The sequence below is a fragment of the Heloderma suspectum genome, chromosome 8 (assembly GCF_057233095.1).
Source record: "Heloderma suspectum isolate Gila_16-S chromosome 8, 16-S_ref, whole genome shotgun sequence".
Lineage (NCBI taxonomy): Eukaryota > Metazoa > Chordata > Lepidosauria > Squamata > Helodermatidae > Heloderma > Heloderma suspectum.
Window position 1 is genome coordinate 45324075 of NC_139465.1, and position 25886 is coordinate 45349960.

Consider the following 25886-nt stretch of genomic DNA (forward strand, 5'->3'; position numbering starts at 1 on the left):
TCTCATATATCTGTATTCCAAATGTCAAGATGATGTGGTACAGTCAGTCAGAAGTGTTCCATTATCAAGATTTAGGAGAACAATTCACAGCGAAGGAAGAGGTAGGTAAACCCTTTGCATTTGATCTGCCATCTCTAGCCGGGTGTCAGTTCTGAACAAGTTCTTTATGTGATGGAGGCTTTCATTGCAAGGGGAGCCTAAGCTCCTTAGGAGGATTTATCTGAGACAGTTTGACTGGTCTATTTGAGGTGATATTCGTTCCAAGATGGGGGAAAGCAGGCACTTCTGTCTGGGAAAGGGTGGGTGAGATAGGCAAGGAGTTTTTTCAAGAGGGGAATAATGCTTCTAGGTTAAAGACAAGATCAAAGACAAGATCAAAGACAAAAGAAGCCTTCCCCGGTGTGGTGCCCTCCACATGTGTTGGACTACAATCCCCATCACCCCCAGCCAGCCAATGACCATGCTCTAAATTGCTTGGGAAACTACTTAGTAATAAGGATGAAAATGGCAAACTCTTGGTTAACAGAACTACCCCATGGAGAAGAAGTAATGGTCGCTTGCATGATCTTGCATGGAGGTTAAATTCCTGATCTGAATGGCTCCCATTGATCACACATTTATTACACATCCTACTTTCAAAAAAGGAAACAGTACCACAGTGAACTTCCAAACTTTGATACATATTGACCTTCACACATGCAGGCTGACAATTCCGTTGCCCGGCAAAGAACATCAGAAGAGCTCTGCTGGACAGGCCTCTGGTCCAGCATTCTGTTCACACAGTAGCCAACCAGCTACCTGTGAGTAGCCCACAATGAGAACAAGAGTGCAATAGCACCAACCTGCTCATGTTCCCCAGCAACTGGTGTGCAGACACAAAGTCCCCCTGATACTGGAGGCACTGGTATATAACCATCATGACTAGTAGCCATTGATAGCCTTATCCTCCATGAATTTCATACGTGTCCAAAACAGATATAGATATATTTCCATACCTTACAGACATATGGTCACAAACACTGACAAGCTCTCTTGAATTGTCAGACATCCATTTGGGGTGGTCAACATGCATGTGTCAATGACATTCACAGATTTCACTGTAACCTACATATCATTTAATTGGATCAAAGGACCTAAACCTCCACGCAGCCTGAGAGCGCCATCCCAGGATCCTTTGGAGCACGGCAAAGGATGCTATAAGAACTGCCAATGTTGCTCCATACCTTGATGACGCAGGATTTAGGTAAGCAACTTACTCTGGGGGGTTTTATTGTCTCTATTTCCAGCTAAGTCACAGGTACATAGAGTGAACCCTTTCAATGGCTCATATGTTCAGTAGGAGAGCTCAGAAGTGCCTCTGTCCTCCTGGGGAAGAGAGGGAGATCTGGTTTAGCCTCACCGTCTTGGGCACTTTCCAAGAGCCAGCCAGGACCGGCCCTACCAATTGGCAGAGTGAGATGGGGACTGCTCCGGTAGATTTAACAGATTTGGGGTGTCATGAAAAGGCAGCAAATTGTTGGTTATTTAATTTATTATTATGGTATTTTACTGCCAGGGGGGAGGGGAGAGGTGCTTGTGGGTTTTTTCTGCCTCAGTTGCCAAAATAACATGGGTATTGGACTACAGCCCTCATCGTCTCCAGCCAGCCAGTGGCTGTGATGGCCAGAGACTAGAATTGTAGGAATTGTAGTCTAACACATCAGGAGGGCGCCAGGCTGGTCTAGACAGTCTGTGAAGCCGCATAGTCATCAGTGGCTGTGGAGGGGAGAGTGCCCATTGTTACTCTGCCGTAGGCAACACAATGTTCGGGCCAGCTTTAGTGCCAGCAAACACTTCCCAGGTCTCAGCCCACTTGCCTGGGCTCCCGGCTTCCAGTCAGTGGCCTCCCTGGCCCAGGGCAATCTAGCTCTGGCTGTGCCACCTGGCGTGTAGCATGTCCACCACGGTGTGCTCTCCTCCTGGCAGGTCTGGCTCTTTCCCCTGCTTCGGGGTTGGGCAGCAGTCTCGGGGCAGTCAGTCACCTCCCAGCTGCCACAGCCAATCCACGAGGGCCCAGCTTTGGCACACAGCCACCCCATGGGGAGGTACGACCCCCAGTTGTTCTCACATGGAGCACTGTCGACACTGTGCCATTGCAAGGGATCTAGGGCGTGCTCTGTGGCTGCAATCTGCTCTCTTGGCAAGCCTGGAAACATCTCTCCGCCAGGGACTGCATTCTGTTCACATTTTAATGGGAACTCATCTAATTTCACACTTTTCAACTACTATATGAATCGAAACTTGGTTTAACTTCAAAAGTTGCACTTTTCCAAATTTTGTGATGGAGTTCTCCAATCCAAAAATGTGTACCAAAAGGTGTATATTAGAGAACATAATGTTCAACTATGCATTATATTCGGAAAACTGCTTACCAAAAATGTGCATTATATCAGGCAAAATGCATGTCTTAGGGGAAATGTGCACAGAAATAGTCATGAATTTTTGTGCAAACTTAAATAAAACAATCAAAGTTCAGGATAAACTGGACTTAAAAAATCCGGAGAAATTCTCAAAGTTTGGGATGAGCCAAACTGAAGACTGGAAAAATGGGAAACAGAGAGAAACCAAAGTTGACAGATTTGTCCATCCCCATGCTTCAGCTTGCTTGTGCAATGGGGCTGGTCTGGCCTGGTCCTTGCTAGTCCCTCAACCAGACCCAGGTCAACTCAGCTAAGACCTCAATTATCCAAAGATCCATACAGGGCCCTGGGCTCCATGTCACGCACTTCTATGAAGAAACATCACTGCAGATCGGAGTTGTTGAGCCTCTTTCAACCTGAGGGTGAGTTCAATTTGGGGGAAGCTCTTAGTGGCCACATACCAGCAGCGGGCAGGGTTGAAGGCAAAGGGGGCAGGGCCAATGGCAAAAGGGGCAGGGCCAAAATGCAAACAAAAAACAAAGAATGCCAGCATGGTGTCCCTCCAAGCTCTTCCTTCCAGTCGCCAGGACAGAGGAGGGGCATTTCCACCTCTCAGAATGGGGATGAAAACTGCATATAAGCCTGGAGGCCATCAAATGACCAGCAGTAAGGGGAAGGGGGTGGGGCCGCCTGGGGAACTCTGGAGGAGCAGGTTTGGCTGCTGGGCCCTAGCTTCTGGCCCCTGGCTCAAACCCCACACACACCCACTCGCAGGAGGAGCCCAGTGGGGGCGCTTGAGCAGTGTGCCTGAGGTTTCCAACCCTGTAGGTGGTGCCCCAGGTCGTATAGCCTCATGCCGCGTGTTTATGGGCTGGGCTGGCTTATGACACGTCCATTTGTGGGAACTGGCATCTCCGCACGGGGATTATTCACGCTGCGGTTGCAATTTGCGTGATAGCAGCGTGCCTCTTCCTGGCCGCTGTGAGCATGCAAATCATGGCGACGGTATGAGCGGGCTTCATGTGATGAACCACTGCTCCAAAACGGTGCTCCTCCAAGAGCACCGCTGGGCGCCATCCCAGTCACAGCGCTAGCAAGCCCCTGCAGCATTGGCAGCTGGAACTCAACCTCACGCAACCCAGAGCTGCACAATAACAGTCTTCACACTTCTGCCTTCGTCCTTTTGCTTTATTCAATATCCCATTTTGTCCTCACTGAGATCACTGCTTATTCCTGTACTTACCACCTTGATACGGCTGCCTGTCGACACCTGTTCCCTGGGCAGCTCACAGACTTCTTTGGCTACCACACTTGTGCATACGAGGAAATGGCAGCTGTATGTCCCTGGGCACTCCAGGCCAGAGATGTTTCCAGAGACCAAACGTCTCTAGAAACATACAGTGGAATTTGCAGTGTAGCCTGCATTTTCATGCAGAAAGGGCATGCCTGGGTGTAGACATACCAAAATAAGGCAAACCTCTCTACACCACCACCCCTCCCACTCTCTCGGGAAGGTAGGCAGGGAAAAGAGAGGCAGCAACTACTTTTTCTACCAAAGGATGTGACACCATGCCTTAGCAACACAGCCTCAGAAGAAATCCTCCTCCACTGACTTCACTTGCCCACAAAAAGCAGGCTGCAATGTTGCTGTCTATTTGATCTAGAGGAGGGGGAATTCCTGCACCACAACTTTCTTCCCCCGACAGACCACTTGTCCTTTTTAATGTCACATGAGAGCACCAGCCCGGCCTTCCCTTCCCTTCAAGCCAGTGCCACTGATTAGAGGCGCTTGCGTGCCTGGGGGCACGCTCTTCCCTGGCCAGGGCAGCCAGCTCTGTCATGTGCCCTTCGCTTTTCACCTTCTCCTGTGGAGAGCAGGGACTAGGCTTTTCCTCACTGGGTCCCTGGCAGACCGTAGGGACGATTGAATCCATCCATTTTGCTTTTCCTGCATTCGCATTTTTAAAATCTCAAGTCGTTTCCCTCTTGAATATGAAGAACTTTGCAAATGTTGGTAAACTTTATCAAAAATGAACCAAAATGAAATTCTCACCCATGTGCACAACCCAGATGCAATACGTACCTGCAGTAATATATGCACACTAATAAAAGGTAAAGGTGTCCCCAACCAGTCGTGTCCGACTCTAGGATGCGGTGCTCATCCCCGTTTCTAAGCCGAAGAGCCAGCGCTGTCCGAAGACGCTTCCGTGGTCATGTGGCCGGCATGACTGAACACTGAGGTGCACGGAACGCTGTACACTAATACGTGCACACTTTTCTCTAATACATGCATTTTGATGCAAATGCTTTACTGGAGAACTCCATCACAAAATTTGGAGAAGTGCCAATTACAAAGGATAACTGAGCTGTGATTCACACAGAAATGCAAACTGGACAGATTTCTCACCCAGTCTTCCTAGATATCACTCTGTTCTGATTTGCATGTCATTGCCTATCCTGGGCCCAATCTACATGGAAGCAGAATGAGAAGTGCTTTCTGGTTACATCTAGATTTCCATGAAATCGCTTTGGTCCATCAGGGCACACGAAGCAAGAGAAGCGCGCTACCTTAAAAAACTGCTGTCACGGGTCACACAGCACTTGAAACCCTCATACTTCGGGGCTGGGCGAGCAGAGTAGAACTGAACGTCATCAACCCCGTAGGTGCTGCTCAGCAAACGAGAAAGGCTTGTTCCCTGCCCCTGTCCACGACACTCCCCTGCTCAGTACTGGAAGCGCTGAATTAAGCCCCTGTAGTTTCCCCCACACCTCTCCCCTCTCATCCACCATTGGGATATTGCACTAGATTAAAGATACGGCACTATTGCGAAAGGGGAAAACACACTACATGATCTGAATGGGTGAAGCAGCTACTGTGCTATGGTGAATGGGAAAAACAGTCTGCATACTGTGAATGGGTAAAGCAGCTACTGCACTAGGCCACATATTATGAATGGGAAAACAGCACTACTGCGATATAGTGAAAGGGTGACACAGTGTGAAGCAGAGCTAAGTGGGCAAGAAAGCCTGTGCCCAAAAGCACCCTACTGCGAATGGGGGGAAAGGGGGAATGGGGGAACCCCCCCCCCAGTGTGCCCCACCCCTTGACCATGTCACAGCCAGATCACAGAGGCATGCCAAGGATTTAATGTGGGGGGAGGGGCACACTGCAGCGGAACCGCACAGGAGCCACGTTTAAGGGGAAAAGACACACTCAAAAGACTTTCCGAAAACACGCCTTCTCCAGAGGGAAGTGTCGGGAACACCCTAGCTGCCTCTTACAGTCCCCCCAATAGCCAGCTCAAGACACAGATGAAAAGGATTCTTTCCAAGGCTTTATTCCTTTTACAACTTAATGACTATTTCAGATGCTAATCACCAGCAACTAAGCCAGGAATTGCACTGGGGTAGTTAGCAGAGTAGCCTAAGCTCCAGGTAAGGCAGTTGGTCCCCGTTTGAAGGAGAAGGGTGGGAAGACTCTGAACTTATGGGCTACGGAGAGGTCCTCCCTCTTTCCCTTGGGTCCCCGGGACACGACCGTTGTTTTAGCGCCAAGCGAGCAGAGCGCCTCCTCTCGGTGCCCTCCACCTGGCACCGCTCCCTGCGTCTGTGCCGAGCATCCAGCAAGGCCCCCTCCCCCACTCTCTCGCTGCCAGGGTCACTCTCTCTCCCAGGAATGCCGGCGGGAGGAGTTTCTCCCTGCCACTGTGCCTGTGAGCGATGAGCGAGCTCCTCTCCCAAGGGTTGTTGCTCTTCCTCAGAATCAGAACTGCTCTGGGGCTCTATGGGCTCAGTTTCCACCCTGACAGAAAGCAGTGGGGTGGCTGTGGATTGGCGACAGCACCATCTGTCGCAAATGACCCCAATGCGCTCTCGCTCCAGACTACGCCGGCCATGCAGCTTGGGCCCTGGTCTCTCTACGTAGGTCTTCTACAATGCGGACACAGTGCATTTGTAAAGATTAAGTTCTCACAGCTTTTAAAATAGCTCATGATGTCTGTAGTATATCTTCCTACCAAATGGCAATGCGGGGGGAAAGGGGGCACACGCAACATGATAGCGAAAGTGGTGAGGGGTCTCCATCACAACAACCCGGCCCTTGAGCAGCTGGAGCTGGGTGGCCACCTTGGTGGAGAGGAAAGGGTAGCCCATGGACAAGCACAGTAGCCCACCCTCCACGTCAGGACCAGTGACAAGGGTAGGTGTGGCAGGCACCTGTCAAACTGGTTGTGGGCAGGGGCCATAGGCCAGAGCCCCCTGGACTTGCTCCTCCTCTCCACTACTGCAGCCTGCTTGTTCCCCGCCTCTCACTCTGGCCCAGACAAGGGTGGTGGCGAGGAGGAGGAGAGGAGATGCCATGGCCTGCTTGCCCCCTGGCGCTCTGCCCGTCAAGCAAGCAAGTGGCAGGGATGATGGGAAAGAGGAGGAGGAGCTGGTGACCACGGCAGGGAGAAGGGAGGGGGCCCAGTGAGGGTGTCTTGCCCAGCGGCCCTCAGAAACCTGGAGCTGGGCGTGCTCCAAGCGCATCTCGGGTCCAGATGTTCGAGGGCCCTTGGTGAGCCAGTGAGCAAGCAGGCTGTGGCATCTAATGCTCCTCCTCCTCCCCACCACTGTCATCAGCGGGCCCCTGCTGGGGCATGGCTCTTGGCAGGAGCCCGACCATACCTACCCTTGACGCTGGCCCTGCTAGGCAGAGATGCACATGGCAAGCACAAGGCAGGCACAGCTGTGGCAAGAAAGACTAGCGTGTGCCTGCAACATGGCCTTACCGCCTTGATGCCCCAACTGCAGGACATGTCTGAGAGCATCGCAGCTCAAGGATTTCTTTTCAGTGCAAAAACTGAGCTCGCAACCCTTTCACACACAAAATCCATTCCTACTTTCTCTCCAAGCTAAGTTTTAGCAGCCTAATTTGGGAGGCGTGGGGGTGCGGGAGATTGTTGCTATTGTTAAAAGAAAACTGGGAGTCAGAAATCCTTGATGATTTACTGCAAAGCAGCCAGAGATCTACCAGTTCCTCCTAATTTACCTTCTGCCCACTCCCGCTTTAAAAGCATGGGAGAGATGAAAAGGGACTCCTCCCTGTCCGTGATGTCTCAAAGAGCGGACAGAGAGGAGTCCCTTTTCATTTCTGCCTCACTTAGCAAAATGGACTAGTCCAGCAGCTGCATGTTCCTTGGTCCAGTCAATTTCACACACACTCCAATGTGGGACCAAGGAAGCAGCTGCAATTAGGAAAATTAGTAGGGCTACAAGCTTGAATTGGATTAAACAGCATGTTAATAAATGAAAGTGATAGCAGATTGACTGATGGCTGCTAATGTTAATTGGTGAGGGCAAAATTTAATCAGTGGAGGGAGTGTAAGTTAAGTTGTTTATTCCCTCGGTCTATTTTGATCTGGCTGACTTACTCCAATAAGAAATGAAAAAGAAAATATTGCATATGGACTTTTCCATCGTTTGTTTATTACATTTTAAGTGATCTTACATATCCTTCAATATTTCAAAAAGACCAATATATTGAGGGGGGGGGTTAATACACAGATTAATTTCAATGTAATTGATTAGTCAGTCAATTATTTGATCACAAGACAGATGATTAATCAAGTAAATGCTTTTATTCTTTACTCTTAGAAATTATCACTTAAGAATAAGGGACGAGCTGGCATTTGGTTGCCATGGCATGTTTCTCTGCTCTACTACATTTGTACAGGACTTGAGCTACTGGTGCTGACTCAGGCTAGGCCATGGAAGCAGACAACGGGAAGTCACTCCTGTTCCTTCAGATAAATCTGCACAACCTAAATGTGCAGAATAATGACAATGGAAACCATATGCCGTGTGCAAGCACGACTGACATCCATGGGGACTGCACAACAGCTGTGCCAGGGGGGGCAAATTCTTTGTGCCTGTACAAATCCCTGCACATGTTCACTAGGTGGTGGGAGAGGGAGGCCATTTGCACATCTGGGCGAGCACCTCCTCTGGGCTATAGACAGGGCCAAATGGCCAGGCAGTGCCCCCAACAGCACTACGTGAGAGAGGCAGAGAGAGACAGCGAGCTCCTTTGGTGATCTGGGCTGGCTTATGACACTTGCATTCAATCTCTACTCCAAGCTAGCCTCAAGTACAAAGCTAGACTGGTAAAAGGAAGAGGGGCCGACCAAGGGCAAAGTGGTTGGATGATATTCTGGAGGTGACGGACTCAACCTTGGGGGAGCTGGGGGTGGCGACGGCCAACAGGAAGCTCTGGCGTGGGCTGGTCCATGAAGTCATGAAGAGTCGGAAGCGACTGAACGAATAAACAACAACATGGGCTTAAACAGTCTTCCCTATGTCATATTTTAATCTGATTCAAAGGAGACCTGGCCAGCCTGCCTGCCTCCATCCTGCACCTCCAAAGCACCTCTCTTCCCCTCTCATAGTCCCTTAATTTTGTGGCTGCTCTAGGGAATGGAGGAAGGCAGGAGGCCTCCCTCCCCACTGATAGCTGGCATCCTGTTACAGCAGCCTCCCCCAACCTGGTGCCCTCCAGATGTGTTCATAGAATCATAGACTCATAGGGTGGGAAGGGGCCTACAAGACCATCGAGTCCAACCCCCTGCTCAATGCAGGAAGCCTGATTCCCAGGTGGTCTCCCATCCAAGTACTAACCAGGGCTGACCCCGCTTAGCTTCTGAGATCAGATGAGATCAGGCACATCCAGCCCTGTTGGACTACAACTCCCATCACCTACAGCCAGCATGCTGGCTGGGAATGATGGGTACTGCAGACCAGCACATCTGGTGGGCACCAGGTTGGAAGAGGCTGGTATTTTCCCACCACTATTGACATAGGTTGTTCCTGTAAGGAGCACATCTGGAGGGATGCATGGAAAGACTCTCCTCTCTTACATCACTTACTAAGACGGCTGCCAAGGCTGATACGCAGCATTCAGAGGGGATCGTGCTGAGCAGGCACGCATGCATGCACACTTACACTCCTCCTTTTTAGAAATCCCGCAATGACTGAACCAATTCAGGTCTTACTTTCGCACCTTCACACCTGTTCCAAGAGCAGAATTGGTCACTCCCAGGATCATCCATGGAAATGGCCAGGGAGACCCCTTGGCAAACCAACAAAAGATGCCCCGGAACGTGCCCTTTTCCCCTCCCTGAGGTCGACGTTCTGACCTCGGAGAGGTAGCTGGCACGACTGTCTCTGTGCCGGCTGCAGGATCTCCAAGTCCCTCTTCTGAGGTTGGAGCCCTGTCTCCGACCTCGGGGGGGGGGAATCTGAGCCACCCTGTGGCCCCTGTGAGCCTCGCCCAGAGACCGTAGGATGGCTCTCTCATGGAGATCCCCATGATGAATCTGGTTGGCAATGGGGACCAGTGTAGTGATACCCAAACACCCTTCATGGCCTCACTCTGTAGACATGTTTGCTCTGCAATCTCAAGCTGAAAGACAGAAGGAGCCTCTGAAACAGCCACGGTGGTGCAGCTTTTAACTAGTCCAAGCAGTCCCTGAGGAAGCTGTTCATCTCCCAAATGTTGGGCAGGCTGGCACAAAACAAACAGGCACTCTTGTGATTTTGGGTCCCTTTTGTTTTTCGGCTGTCCCTAACAGGGTGTCTCCCGGCACCTTCAGGGAATGGAGTGGACTGTAAATCCAGTCACAGCCTCTAAAGAGATTGTATTTTAGAATGTTTCCCGACAGAGAGAAAAAATGCAGTGAGAAACCGCATCCCCTCATAAAGTATAACAACTTCTGGCATAGGAGACAGATTCTAAAAATGCTGCTGCTAACCTCACGCCAGCACTTTTGATCTATATCCATTCATAATGATGCCTTAAGAAAGAAATGCTTGTGAAGCAGAGAAAGAAGCCCTCCACTATGCCTCCTTCAGGGTTGTGGGTCAAGTCCTCTCTGCAGTCAAATGGGATCAACTCCCATTGCCGCCTCTACCAGAAGCAGGAGCCACATTTGTCTTGGACAATAAAAAAAAACGATTAAGATCACTGGACCTCTGTCAGAAAGGTTTGTGCTGCACAGTGCAGAAGCACAAACTCAGGATGCCAACCCGCTCTGGCAAAGGGGAAAGAAAGCCGCTTGCATGGGCACTATGGCCACTTGGCGTTGTCTGCAGTGATGAACCATGTCCCCCTGTCAGTGGAGTGCCATGAAAAACAATTGACCCACATCCCAACCTGCACCTTACTTGGAAGTAAATCCCACAGAACGCTCCCAAGTCCAGGTGCACCAGGGGGCAGCCTTAGAGCAGAAGAAAGTGCAAGTTGCAAAGCATGCATGGGAATCCCAGGCCTGGGTCCACTTTGCAGGCATAGGGATCATTTGCAGGGGAGAACTGGAGATACAGCCAAAGGTCGAGGCCCTATTCAGGCATTATGCCTGAATACAGCATAGGAAACATGAAAGATGGGTGAGGCTGTGCCCACCAGTCCCGCCTTGAACACCTCCACCCCCCTCAGGCTGAGCAGGCATGTCTGCAGGGGAATTCTACTCACGTGTGCTTGGATGTAAGTAGAGCCCTTTGCATGATCAAGAGCCCTGAAAGGAGCAGGATCCCTGGTCACAGGGAACAGCAGTGTCAAACCTCAGGCTGCAGGCCAAATCCAGCCCACCAGAGGTTTGCCAGAGGGCCACGCCCCTTCCACAGCCCCCCCCCAATCATGGGGGGCTTTCCCAGCTTTCAGGGGGGTTCCCCCATTCTAAAAGGCTGAAATGCCTCTTCCAGCAACAAGAGCTTTAAGCTAAAATATGCTGGTGGTTTGGGTGCGTTGACCACACCCCCTTTGCCTCTGGCCCCGCCCACTGGCAAGAGCTTTGGCCTTCAGGCTGACAGGCTCAAAACCCCTGATGTGGAGGCTGAAGCTCACATTCAAGCCAACATGAGGAGAAGCCACTGCAGACCCCCCTGCCCAACATGGGAGGTCAGAGACATTGGGGACCGGGCCAGCACCTGCAGGACACCGAGGCAATGGCCTGTGCGAATTGCCCTTTGCCTCGCGCTTGGGTTACTGGACCTTGTTCAGGCACTGCGTCTGAGTAGGACTCTTCTGTGCCTCTTAGTTCCTTTAGGGCAGGAACGGGGAAGGCCTCCCTGAAAGCCCCACGCCATCAGAAAAGAAGGGTGGCCGGTTGTCCTACTTTACAGGGGGCAGTCCTCCGTTTCGGAGAGCTGGCAGAGGATAGTCCTCTATTTGATGGGCTGTTAGTCCAGGTCTGCAGTTGCCCATCCACAGTTGGGCAGACTGAGCAGGCTGGCTCACCGGTCACCTGGTCAGTCTTCTCCACTAGAGTGAGATGCATTTTTATTTAAAGCATAGTTATGATTTCTACGTTTGCACCTACGGATATAAATCTACATGTGCACATATTATGCAAAGTGGTGCCCTCTTTCATCCTCTTTTGGGGTGTACAATGCCTCCTTTTGGGTCAAGGCATCAGTGGCCACCCTACAAAGGAGGGAAAGGGGGTGGAAGAGTGGCCCCCCCGACTGAGCTGCCACCCCCAGGAGCATCCCCCAAACTGCCTTTTGCCCTCCCCTGGTGAAGAGACCAAGAGGAAGAATGGATTGCTAGGAGAATGGGCGGGAGCTACTCCTGTTGAATGAATATGGAGCAGAGGACAATGTGCACAGGTGGCCCTGGAGGGAACAGGGACAAGAGCTGATGATGCCCTTCCTTCATCAAAGGGCACCTAAGGACAACTCTCGAGAATGAACCGCAGCACTCTATCCCAAGATGCTTCAGGAAGAAAGGTGGAACCCTGAACAAGAGAATGAAGTTCTCGCTATGTCACAGTTCATCAACACAGAAAGCATGTCTGCTCTTGCCATTTCTGTCCAGGAAATATGATTGTCCCGAAATGTAAAAGAGAAATGGTGCTCCAAGCCAGTGTGAGATTTCTTTCCCAGCCAGACAAGACAGGATGCCTCTAAGCCAGACTTTACACATGTGGCGAGAGCTCCTCAGCGAGGCTTAAAGGGCTACTCTTGGGTACATTTGAGATCAGATTGGAGGAAAGCAATTTGGAGAACAGTTCAAAAGTATAGCAAATGTGACCTGCCCAGGCCATTCACCCTTGTGTAAGCCTAGAACACAGGTCCATTTAACTGTTTATAGCAAGAGTCACCATGTGTATCAGAGATAAGTTAACCAGAAATGTTGATGTTCCTGCAGAACATGGTTTGAAACATGTCTTAGAATCATAGAATCATAGAATAGTAGGGTTGGAAGGGGCCTACAAGGCCATCGAGTCCAACCCCCTGCTCAGTGCAGGAATCTAAGTCAGAGCATCCCTGACAGATGGCTGTCCAGCCTCCTCTTGAAGGCCTCCAGGAGAGCCCCACCTCCCGAGGTCATTGGTTCCATTGTCGTGTTGCTCTAACAGTCAGAAAGTTTTTCCTGATGTTCAGCCGGAATCTGGCTTCCTGTCACTTGAGCACATTATTCTGTGTCCTGCACTCTGGGATGATCGAGAAGAGATGCTGGCCTTCTTCTCTGTGACAACCTTTCAAGTACTTGAAGAGCGCTATCCTATCTCCCCTCAGTCTTCTCAAGGCTAAACATGCCCAGTTCTTTCAGTCTCTCCTCATAGGGCTTTGTTTCCAGTCCTCTGAACATCCTTGTTGCCCTCCTCTGAACCTCTCCAGTTTGTCTGCATCCTTTTTAAAGTGTGGTGCCCAAAACTGGACATAGTACTCCAGATGAGGCCTAACCAGTGCTGAGTAGAGGGGAACTAGTACTTCCCAGGATTTGGAAGCTATGCTTCTATTAATGCAGCCCAAAAGAGCATTGGCCTTTTTTGCAGCCACATCACATTGTTGGTTCATATTCAGCTTGTGATCAACAACCATTCCAAGATCCTTCTCGCTTGTAGTGCTGTTGAGCCACATATTCCCCCATCTTGTAACTGTGCGTTTGGTTTCTTTTTCCTAGGTGCAGAACTTGGCATTTGTCCCTATTAAATGTCATTCTGTTGTTTTCTGCCCAGCACTCCAGTCTATCCAGATCACTTTGAATTTTGTTTCTGTCTTCCAAAGTATTAGCTATCCTGCCCAATTTGGTGTCATCTGCAAATTTGATCAGCATTCCCTGCACCTCCTCCTCCGAGTCATTAATACAAATGTTGAAGAGCACTGGGCCCAGGACTGAGCCCTGCAGTACCCCGCTCATTACCTCTCCCCAGTTTGAGAAGGTCCCATTGATAAGCACTCTTCGAGTCCGATTCTGTAGCCAACTGTGGATCCACCGGATCGTTGTTTCATCTAGCCCACTTTGAGCTGGTTTGCTCATCAGGAGATCATGGGGCACTTTGACGAAAGCTTTGCTGAAGTCGAGGTTTAGGATATCTACAGCATGCCCACGGTCCACAAGGGAGGTTACTTGATCAAAAAATGAGATCAGATTCGTTTGGCAGGACTTGTTCTTGACAAATCCACGTTGGCTTCGAGTTATCACTGCATTGTTTTCAAGGTGCTTACAGATGGATTGCTTTATGATCTGCTCCAGAATTTTCCCAGGGACTGATGTCAGACTGACTGGTCTGTAGTTCCCAGGTTCCTCCTTTTTACCCTTTTTGAAGATAGGGACAACATTAGCCCTCCTCCACTCATCTGGCACTTCCCCCGTCCTCCATGATTTCTCAAAGAGAATAGACAGCGGTTCTGAGAGTTCTTCTGCCAGTTCCTTTATTACTCTAGGGTGCAGTTCATCTGGCCCTGGAGCTTTGAACTCATTCAAAGTCATTAGGTGTTCCTTGACCATATGCCTATTGATCTCAAGCTGTAATCCTGCCCCTTTAGCCTGTACTTCGCCTTTGCCGGGGAGGTCATAGACCCTCTTTTGGGAGAAGACTGAGCCAAAGTAGGAATTGAGCACCTCTGCCTTTTCTTTGTCATCTTTTATCATTTTGCCATCCTTATTTACTAGCTGAACAACCATTTCTTTCCTCTGCCTTTTACTATGCACGTAGCTGAAGAAAGCTTTTTTGTTGCTTTTAGCATCCCTCGCTAACCTCAGCTCGTTCTCAGCTTTAGCCTTCCTGACGCCATCCCTGCAATTCTGGGCTACCTGCCTGTACTCTTCCTTTGTTGCTTGGCCTTCTTTCCACTTCCTATATGTGTCCTTTTTTGTTTTCAGGTCATCTCTAAGCTTTTTGTGAAGCCACATTGGCTTCTTCTGTTGTCTTCCACCTTTTCTTCTTGTTGGAATTGTTTGTAAGTGTGCCTTGAGAATTTCCTTTTTTAACAGCTCCCACCCATCTTGGACTCCTTTTCTCATTAGAATCGCTTGCCATGGGACTTTACTGATCATTGTTCTGAGTTTATTAAAATCAGCTTTCCTGAAATCCAGGGTACGCGTTTGACTACATTCGGCTCTTGCTTCCCTTAGAACCAAGAACTCAAGTACAACATGGTTGCTTTCCCCCAGAGTTCCTGTAACTGCTACTTTACCCACTAAGTCATCTCTGTTGGTTAGGATCAAGTCAAGGATAGCCGATCCTCTAGTTCCTTCCTCTACTTTCTGTAGGAGGAAGTTATCCGCCACACAAGTCAGGAATTTCCTGGAGGGGCCATGTTTTGCAGAATTTGTCTCCCAACAAATATCGGGGAAATTGAAGTCCCCCATTACTACTACATCATGCTTCCTTAAAACATTGGCTATTTGCTTTTCAAAAGTTTCATCCTCGTCTTCTCCTTGATTGGGTGGCTGGTAGTAGACTCCGACCACCAGGTTCCTTTTATTCTTTGCTCCATTTATTTTGATCCAGATGCTCTTGATGGAGCTACCAAGCTCCTCCTCCTGTATTTCTGTGCAGAGATATGTATTTTTCACATACAGTGCAACCCCACCTCCCTTTCTGTTCCTCCTGTTCTTTTTGAACAAGTTATATCCTTCAATTGCTGTATTCCAGCCATGGGAGTCATCCCACCAAGTCTCAGTTACACCTATCAAGTCATAATTTCCCTCCTGTATTAAGAGTTCAAGTTCGTTCTGTTTGTTTCCCATACTCTGGGCATTAGTGTATAGACATCGAAGACCATGTGCTTCATAGTCTGGCTTTCTTCCTACATGTGTCTGAAGACTATTATTGGGCACTATTAGAGCTGATCTCTCTGTTGCGGTGCATGAGCTTTCGTCCATTGTTACCCCCAACTTTACATCTCCCTTCCCTGTAGGATTCAGTTTAAAGCCCTCCTGATGAAGTTCTTCATGCTGTGGCCAAACACATTCTTCCCATCCTTTGTGAGCTGCAACCCGTCCCTTGCCAACAGCCCATCTTCCAGGAAGTATAGCTCGTGGTCCCAGAATCCAAATCTCTCTCGTCGGCACCACCTTCGTAGCCAGTCATTCACCCGGAGAATTTTCCTTCCCTTTCTATCCCTCTTCTAACTACTGGAAGGATGGATGAGAACACTCTCTGGGCCCCAAAGTTCTTGAGTTTCCTTCCCAAAGCTTCAAAGTCTGACATGATTTCTTTGAAGCTCCGCTTGGCGGTATCATTTGTTCCCACATGGATGAGAAGAAAGGGATACCTGTCAGTGGGCTTCATGAGTGCAGGCAACCTTTCAGTCACGTCTCTGATCCGTCCGCCCGGGAGACAACATACCTGGCGAGTCCACGGGTCTTGCTCTCCCAAATTGGCGTCTGTAGACATACATCTCTGTACCTCCCTCTTCCCGCTCTCTTTTTTCCTTCCTCCATCTGAAAGAGCCACACACAGGAATTCCCTTTCCAAAAAGCTCTCGGGGGCCACATTCCAGTGGTGGGCGGGGCTGAGGGCAAAGACAGGTGGACCCCCAAAGGCTGGCTCATTTTAGCATAAAGCTCCTGGGGGGGGGGCATTTCAAATTTTTAGAATGGGGAAAAGCTGCCCCAAAGCCGGAAAAACACCCCATGCTTGGGGGCTGGGGGAAAGGGGGGCCGGGAGGGGGGGGTGATTGGAATCCCAGGAGGGCCAATCTGCCACCCCCTGGCCTGAGGTTCTGCACACCTGGCCTACACTGCCTGGCAGGGTTTTGGACAGGAGTCTTTCCCCGCCGTACCTGGAGATGCCAACAACGGAGCCCAGGGCCCTCGGCGTGTTCGGCACCCCTGCCCCAAGGAGAGGGTGTCAGCAGCTTTCAGAGTTGGTCCAGCCCTGATGAGAAGCAGGATATCCAGGATATCCACAGTTTTCATTTTCCTGGAACAACAGCAAGAAAAGGACTGAAGGCTGGGTTAAGGATTTTAGGTTCAAAGGGTGCTGCACTCCCTTCATGTTAGGAACTCCTTGCCTTTCTATCTCCAGTGGTGGTCTTCTGTGGATTGCAGTGCAATGAACTAGCCCTGAAGCTGCAGACCGGAGCTCAGTATTCAAGAACCATCTGTGCCAGCAAGTACCAGGAGCAAGACCTTCTCCAGGCTGCCTTCACTTGAGAGTTCAGCCAACTGTTATTCTCTCCAATGTTTCCTGCATATGCTGCAGCTCACATCAGCCTCTCTGAGGAGCAGTGGGGCAGGGGGCAGTTTGGAAGTGTGGCCATTCATTGTGACAGTCCCCATGGCCACGCCCCCAAAGAGAGTCCAAAAATGCAGGCTGCTGTGTTGTTGTTGTTTCCATTGAGTTTTAATATAATACAAAACCCAAACAGATACAGATTAGGAGGCTAGCAGTGTTCCAATGCATCACTCCAGAACTGAAGTTGTGCGGGTGGAGGCACCAGGGTTGCCGGATGCGCACTTGCAGATGCAGAGAATGGATGCCACATGCCTATGAAGAAGTCTCAGTTTTCCAGCCCTTTTCTGTCTCGGTCTATGCGTCAACTTTTCAGAAAGAGCAGTGTTCCATATTCTGCTCATCCATTTTTGTATCGATAAGACCAGTAGATGATTTCTAATTTAATGTCATCTCAAGTCGGGCAGCTGCAAGCACAACAGCAAACAAGTCGTTATGCAGAAGGTCATTATGCAGCATAGCTTCCAAATCCCGGGAAGTGCTAGTTCGCCTCTACTCGGCACTGGTTAGGCCTCATCTGGAGTACTGTGTCCAGTTCTGGGCACCACACTTTAAGAAGGATGCAGACAAGCTGGAGAGGGTTCAGAGGAGGGCAACAAAGATGAACAGGGGACTGGAAACAAAGCCCTGTGAGGAGAGACTGAAGGAACTGGGCATGTTTAGCCTTGAGAAGAGAAGACTGAGGGGAGATAGGATAGCGCTCTTCAAGGACTTGAAAGGTTGTTCCAGAGAGGAAGGCCAGGATCTCTTCTCGATCATCCCAGAGTGCAGGACACGGAATAATGGGCTCAAGTTACAGGAAGCCCGATTCCGGCTGAACATCAGAAAAACCTCCTGACTGTTAGAGTAATACAACAATGGAACCAATGACCTGGGGAGGTGGTGGGCTCTCCCACACTGGAGGCACTCAAGACGAGGCTGGACAGCCACCTGTCAGGGATGCTCTGACCTGGATTCCTGCACTGAGCAGGGGGTTGGACGCGATGGCCTTGCAGGCCCCTTCCAGCCCTGCTCTTCGATGATTCTATGATTCTATGTGTTTGTTCCCATCTTTGAAAACTGGAAGTTGGAGTCAGGCACCACAATTTTAACCCACTGTTCAGTAATCTCACATACCGTAGCTGTGTTGATCCATAACAACAATGCAGTGCTGGCAGTTTCCATCTCCACCAGGAGCAGGTATCTTGTACAGCTCAAGGGTCTCCCTTGCCCATCCAAGGCCAGGCCACCCCGACATACTTGGCATTGCCACAGGAATATCTCACAGCTATATATTGTTCCTGGGGGAAATCATTTCCCCCACCCCAACTGCTGTGAGGATTGCAGCCAGGCTCAGAGGGGAACCTGGTGCGGATGGCAGAGGGCCTCGGTTTGCCCTGCTAGTGAAGGGAGCTGGCACCGCCCCACGCAAGCCCTGGCTCCACAACACGGCTGCTGGAGAAGTGAGTCGTTATCACCGAGGTCACTTGACCAATCTCTGCAGCACCAAAATCCATCGGTGCCCCACCGAGAAATGGCACCACAGAGGGAGTGTCACCTCCACACACTAGGCATTTCGGAAAGGCTGCCCCACGTGCTGAAGGTGCTGGGGGGTGGGGGAGATGATGATGACGACAATGACAACCACACCCTCAACCACACTGCCCATGTGGCACCCATGCTGTGGTCTTTTCCGTGCCAGGTGAAGACTTTTCTATTTGCCCAGGCTTTTTAGTCGTCCCATTTTAAAAACTGCATTGGTGCCTTGTTGGCTATAGATCTGCTGGCTTTTACTCTGGTTTTGGTTTCATTCTGTTTTAAAGTTAAGGGGTTTATATTCTGAATTACTATGCTGTTGTATTTCATGGTTTTAAGTTTTGTTTTGTCAGCTGCCCAGAGAGCATTGGCTGTTGGGCAATATAGAAATGTAACAAATAAGTAAACACACACCACTAAATGAAAAATGAGGGAATGGAAGCCTCACAGATAATGTGGAAGAGCGGTGCTTGCCTAGCAGAAGGAAAGGGGGGATCCAGCTGCTGCTCCCATGTCAGTCAAAGTGCAACTGAGCGGGAAGATGCTCACCTCAGCCATTGGTGCCCATGCTCACATTTCTTGGTGCATAAGGCCAGGAACACAGCCCGCGGCTCTGTGCTCTGATCAGCCCATGCAGTCCCCTCTGGTGGGCTGCGCAGAGAATGTGGCAAAAAGGGAGAGTGACTGCAAATGGCCTTTGCGATAGTGCCAACTCCAAAACTCAGGAAGCAGAAATCAGTGTAGCAGAATGCTCCCCTCACATTTTCGGTCCAAACTTTCCTCTGAATATTTTGTTTTATGTTTCTCAAGCACAAACATCAACTGTAACAAAGGGGAGAAAAAGCAAAGTCCTTCATAGCCACTCACACAAAAAGTAAAACTAACTTTCAGAGCAAAGTTCCAAAAATGCTTCACAGTGAATTTGCTTGGTGTATATTTTAAAAAGTTTGAGGCCTAGCACTCGGTTTTCCTTGCTTGGTGACAATCCACCCAATAGCAGGTTACCTTCTCATCTCAGCAAAGGTGAGACAAGCACAATGATTGCTTCATTTGCCTTTATTATTAGAAATTATCCAGGTGACATATGAAAATGCCGTCTTCCATATTAATTCCTAATACGCTGTACTGAACAAAGCAAGGGGAATTATAGGAAGAAACAAACATAGTACTGTAAGCTGGTGGTGGGATCAATTATCATAATCTACTGTGAATACAAAGTATTTTCTGCCTCCCCAGGAGCAATAGGTCTTTGCGCTAAAGATTCTCACCTAAACCCTACTGTTATACATCATCTGCAAAACATGCTGCTAATGTAAGCATCTTTTTTTAAAAAACACCACTTGCATGTACACAAGTAAATACTAGAAGGAGAAATCAAAATTAAACACAACAAGCTGATATTGCTGCAGAACAAGGCAGACTAACTTTTCAAATATTAAGAATTTCGCCAGCAAAGATACATGCCAAATCTTAATCCAATTCCCATCATTTGTCCTCTGACTGAATCTGATGGGTCATGCTGAAAAGGTCAAGGTTCAGAGCAATGAAGGCGATATCGCAATATTCACACCAGTTTGATTCTTGTGATTAAAATCTTACGGAAGACATCAAAAGAAGATGCATTGCCATTTTAGCAGGCTTATATGGTTGAGGAACCACAACTGGGTTTAATGGGAAGTAGATTGGGAGACAGTTTACACATCCTGCTCTTTTTTGGGGTGTACACAAAGATGTTTTCTGTGTATACCTAAACATGTTGTGAACCGCCCAGAGAGCTTCGGCTATTGGGTGGTATAGAAAATAAATAAATAAATAAATAAATAATGTGAACTCTGAATGCAACAAAGTTGTGATTATACACATGTGTGTATATGGGTACTTTAATGAAGAAGCTGGGACTGACTATGACTTCTGACCATATCTATATGTCAGGGGTGTAGATCCTGAGGTGCGGGGCCCAAATCTGCTCTCCGGGCTCCTGGATGTCCATGTCCCCTTCCCCAGGCTCTACCTCCTTTCCTCTGACCACCCATCATTCGGTGGTCTCCTGGCTTCTGTGCAGTTTTTCCCCATTCCAGAAGGTTGAAATGCCTCTGCTAAGGCGTAGTTACTGGCAGGTACAACATATGCAGGTACTTTTTGCAATTTTGGCCCTGCCCTTTTCCATTCAGCCCTGCCCAGCACTGGAACACCTGTGCCTCAAGAACTTTTCTGAAACTGAATTCAGCCCTTGGACTGAAAAAGGTTCGACACCCGTGCTTTATGCCGTATTCCAGTAGTTATTTGTATTAAGAAGAATGTTGTCATGAGCGGAGGCAACTGTGTTATCAAGCAAGGAGAGCTAGCTGTCTCTGGTGGCAGGTCTGGACAGACAGCAAAGACATTGCTTTCCTTATCTGTACTGGGAGAGGGGTTCATAGTTCTGGAGGGGTCCATGTAGAGGCCCTGCTTTGAGCTCTTGCTGTTCAAAGACATGCATGGTCAGTAGGGGTGTACGAAGCCCCGCTTACCTGGTTCCGCCAGGTTCTGCAGGTGGGGGGAGGCGATCCGTTCCTCTCCCCGGAATCCTGCCTGGCTGCCTCTGCTCTGCTCTGTGGCCAGGCCGCAGAGCCACCGGCCGGTCCAACCTGCAGCGGGGCCTCCAGCTGCTGCCGGGCTGGTGCAGACGCAAATGGCGTCCTGTGTAGGGGATGCCATTTGCGTCCCTACGCCGACCCGTGATAGGCTACGTAAATATTTGTGTAGCCTATCACGGCTAAAGCAGGGACGCAAATGGCGTCCCCTACGCCATTTGCGTTCCCGCTTTAGCCGTGATAGGCTATGTAAATATTTACGTAGCCTATCATGGCAAAAAAAAAAAAAGGAAACGCAAATGGTGGCGGCTACGGCGGCCGCCATTTGCGTTCCCTTAGTTTTGCCATGATAGGCTACATAAATATTTACATAGCCTATCACAGCTATATGGAAGAAGCGAATGGCGGCTGCAGACACGGCCGCCATTCACAATGCAGTGCAGACGGCAGCAGGTAGGTGCTCCGTTCCGGGCCCATTTCGCGGGGTGGGGGGGCAGGGGGCTTCGTTCCGCCACGGATTTTGGGGGGCCGAATGCGCTGGCATTCGGCCTCACCGAGATCCGTGGCAGAATTCTCTGCCATGCCTAATGGACAGTAATGCCTGATGAATGGACCTGAACTGGTGAGTGGGACATATGGGGAGGGATGTTCGGTCCTTGATGTATGAAGATCCCAGGCCACACATGGTCTAAATAATTTTTTTAAGCACCTTGAATTGGGCCTGGAATTAAATTGGCAACCACTGAAGCTGGTGCAGAACTGGCTGAATATCTACAATCTTTCCAACACCAGTTAGAAGTTGTGCAGCAGCATTCAGCACCACCTGAAGCTTCTGACTCATCTTCAAGGGCAGCCCCACGTAAAGCACATTGTAGTAGCCAAACCTAGAAGTTACAGAAGTGTGAATTGGCATGGCAAGATATGCCTATTTGAGAGTGGGCAAATCATCCTTAGGATTGCAGCAGTCTTTATGCTGGCCTTCCATCAACCTGGTGCCCTCCAGATTTTTTGGACTTCAACTGCCATCAGCCCCAGCCAGCCTAGCCAATGGTCAGGAACTTACCAGAAAAGGTAAGTCCATCCTGTTGCACTTCCCCCCACCTATTCCTGCAAAGCCTGAATGGTTTGGCTTGATTCCCCGTTGTTCCAGCGAGACTGGGGAGTTGTCCAGCAAGGCAAGAACAGACAGAGCTGGTCCAAGGCAAAGGGATAATAAGTCAGCAGAGGAGCTGTCCAGCCAAGGTCTCAGATGCAGGCACAAGTAGATGTTACGTGAACAACAGTGGAGCAGCACTGATTTTTCCAGTTGCCTCTGCTGCCCCCATTCCTGCCTGCAGAATCAGCAGGGCCCTGATCCAGGGCATGCATTGGTTCTTGTCTCGCTTCCCCAAGCAGAGCTCTCAGAGGAGAGGCCCCGTGCCACCAGATGTGTGCTAGACCTTCAGGTCCGGGCTCCAGCTCAGGCCTGTCACCACCACTGCGCCTGGGGCTGGGGATGGAAGTGGAGGGTGTGTCCAGCTGGGCAGGACTGGGTCCCCTGCTTCTGCCACTACGCCAGGGGGGTATTTTCTGTGGTGGCAAACTCAGGCTGCGCTGCAGGGAGTGCCCGCTCCCCCATGCTAGGCCGAACAGCGGGCTCCTCCTCCTCAAAGGAGGATTCTCAGCAAGGTCCAGGTCTAGGCTGGTGCTGACAACAACCTGTATCCGTCGCATTTCCCAGTAATGCGGGGGGGGGGGTGATGAGGGGAGAAACTCATGACATGACGGCTCTGACTCACACAGAAAGTGCTAGTGAACCAGGGGTGCGGAACCTCTTTGGCCCCAGAGGTTAAATCTGGTTTTGTCGGGGGCCTGGGGCCTGCCCATGCATGGGGACACACACTGGGGGCAGGGGGAGATGCACACGCACCATGGTGGGCAGAGACACATACACTCTGGGGAAGGGAGGAGGCTGAGAGGAAGGGAAGAGGCTGAGGGAGAGACTGGAGATAAGGAAGGGGCAGGTGGTGCCACAGCAGCAGTGGCGGGTACAGGAGTGTCTGGTGGCCTCCCAGAAATGGCTTGGTGGGCCACATGTAGCCTACATGCCTCACTTTTCGCACCCCTGTATGAAAATATGGCAGTGAAGTTCAATATGGCAGTGAAGTGGGTGAACACTCACCACATGGATGACAATTGCATGGTGGGGCGTAATGTTCAGACAGTCCCTGAGTGTGGGAGTTCAAAAGGAAGGAGGAGATACAGAGGCACAGGCCAGGGCTCTGGGGGACAGCAAGCAGCAGCGGCCACGCCTTCGGCTCTCAGCCACGCCGCAGTTGTGGCATGTGGCTCTCCGGGTTCATGTGCGCTGGCCACACCGATCTACAGGGCAGAGCAAAGGGCCGCACAGACTCCCCTTTGCCAACTCATATTAGGTTTTCAGCTCAAATATCTTTGGCTCCTTTCCAGATCAAATGCCAGTTAGACAGACCAGCCCGCTTACCCTTTCAAGGCAGATCGTGACAGTGGTGAGCGCTAATCATTTACAAAGGTCATGATTGGGAGGCAGCCCGCCAGCAGTCATTTAAAATTCGATTGATCCCTATTTGTAGTCAGGGAAGGAAAATGGACATTTCGACTGTATTGTAATGATGGGGCTCCGAGGCAGGCTGCAGATAGATGGGTGAATCCCGGCACCGGCCAAAACCTGCGAGAAGAAATTATTGCTATCCTCTAACACAGAGCTGAGAAAGGTTGGAGATAAAAGCTGCATATAAAAAAGATGAATCATCCTTCCTCCTAATTTGCGATGGCCGCCTGCCTACGAGGGTTATCACAATTATCCCAGGTCAGCGGAGCGGCGGAGCCAGAGCCCGGTGCCCTGGCAGCATCTCGGGCAGCAGTGTGGAGTGGAGGGCCAGGCGGGAGGGGAAACTTTGCACAGAGGGGGAGTTTTAATTTCCTGGGAGGTGAGGGTCAGAGATACAGCATGAGAAGCGATCGTATTTTTATGGGCACAAGCTGAAGTGACTGTGGGATGATTTGTCCAGCCAGGGTCATGCCAAAGCCCTATAAAGCAGGAGGCCTTCAATGGCAGCACAGGTGGGCAGGAGCGAGGAAGGAACTCTTTCCTCCACTGCTGCTTTTCGTCACCCAAGCACCTTATGCCCAGCTGGGCTACTCCCAGTTACAGAGCCCCTCCAGGAGAAAAAAATGGTTGAAAGGGGGGATGGAGGGGAGCGTGTGCAGGAGAATGGCTTGGCTTCCCCCTTCCATCCCCACATATTGTGCGTTAGATCTACCACCCCAAATTTCTCTCATTTTATGGGGACTGTGCCAGCCTGATTCTGCGGGTCAAACTCCACCTTACGTTAATTGTGTAGCGTGTATCTTTTGGTTTACTCCAGAGTAAGTGTGCATGGCCCCAATTTGGATTGGGAGCACTTCACACCAGGAGGAAAGGAGTAAACCTGCCCCCACCATATTTTTCCCCACAAATCTCCCACCACCACCAATAGAGACACACACGGGGGGGGGGAGTATCACTTGGCATCAACACAGGGCTTTTTTTTAAACACCCCCCCAGGGGTGATTTTGAGGAGAAATGGTGGGGGGAAGGTTTAATCCTCCCCTCCCACTGGACAGTGGCCCTCATCTAAATCAGGGCCGCGCACACTTACTACAGAGTAAACCAAAAGATCAGCTACATTCGACACGGTGACGTAAGGTGGAAGTTGACCCTGAGACAAGCAAGCAAGAGAGTGCAATTGCTTGACTCCTCTGAGACGAAGAGGGGTTCGGGGCTGCTCCAAGCGGCTGCTCCACTTCCATAGGGATGGGATCCAATCATTCGCAGTGTTGCAGAGGATGCTGGGCTAACTTTTGCCCTGCACTCCTAGCATCCTGCCCTAGCACTGCGCACGGTCCGGGGGGGTGCCCTCTAGTCACATGTGGTTCCCCTAAAACTGTTCTCTCCCCTAGTGCTGGCTTGGGCAATTGGGCCAGCCTGGAGAGAGTCTTGTCTAATTCCTGTCCTAACCCAATTCTGTCCCATTAGCTCCTACTCCACATCCTACTGAGTGGCCAGGCAATATCTAAAGCACAGCGCAACCAGCATATGTTTAAGAATGCTACTGGAGAGGGACACCATTTCTGCCTCTGTGAGGACTGTTCCTAGGCCTGCGGCTTGCCATTGTTTTGTATAATTGCAACATAAGTTTATGAAGCAAGCACCAGCGACATTCACTTTTGTATATGTTTTCGCAGCAAGAATTAATAGGTTGACCTGTGAAAGGAATACACCTATTAGAACACATTTACTGAACCAAAACAGGTAACTAATTGGAAGAACCCGCTTAAACAAATGTAGTACCTGTTAACAACACACAACAGATAGAATAAATTATCTGTGTAATGATGTTCTGTAATTAGCAGGTTTTAACTATTAGAACAAGAGCTACTACACCAACCAACATGATAGAGCAACTTGACTATCAGCTCAACCACAGGTCCCTCTCCAGAGCTTCTACCAAGGATAATCTATAGCGGAAATAAATTATCACTAGGATTCTTGGCAAGCAACATTGACTTTCAACAACTGCACATTAAATATGACAGTATAAATCACTGACCATGAGCTGCTCAGAATAAAATAAAAAAACAGAACATCCTTCATTTATTTCTGCACCCTCATCCTAAACCAGTTTTCTTTCTCGTCATTGTAAGGTTTACTGTGAGACAATGTCTGTGAAGCACTTTGATTATTCAAAACTGCTATATAAAAGTAGACTGTTGTTGTTGTCCTCGCCATCAAACAACACAAGAATTGATGGAAGAGTTTCACAAAACTAGTTTAAATCAACCCAATTTAAATCAACAAACTATTAGGATACAAAATTCCCCTATGACGGTAGTAA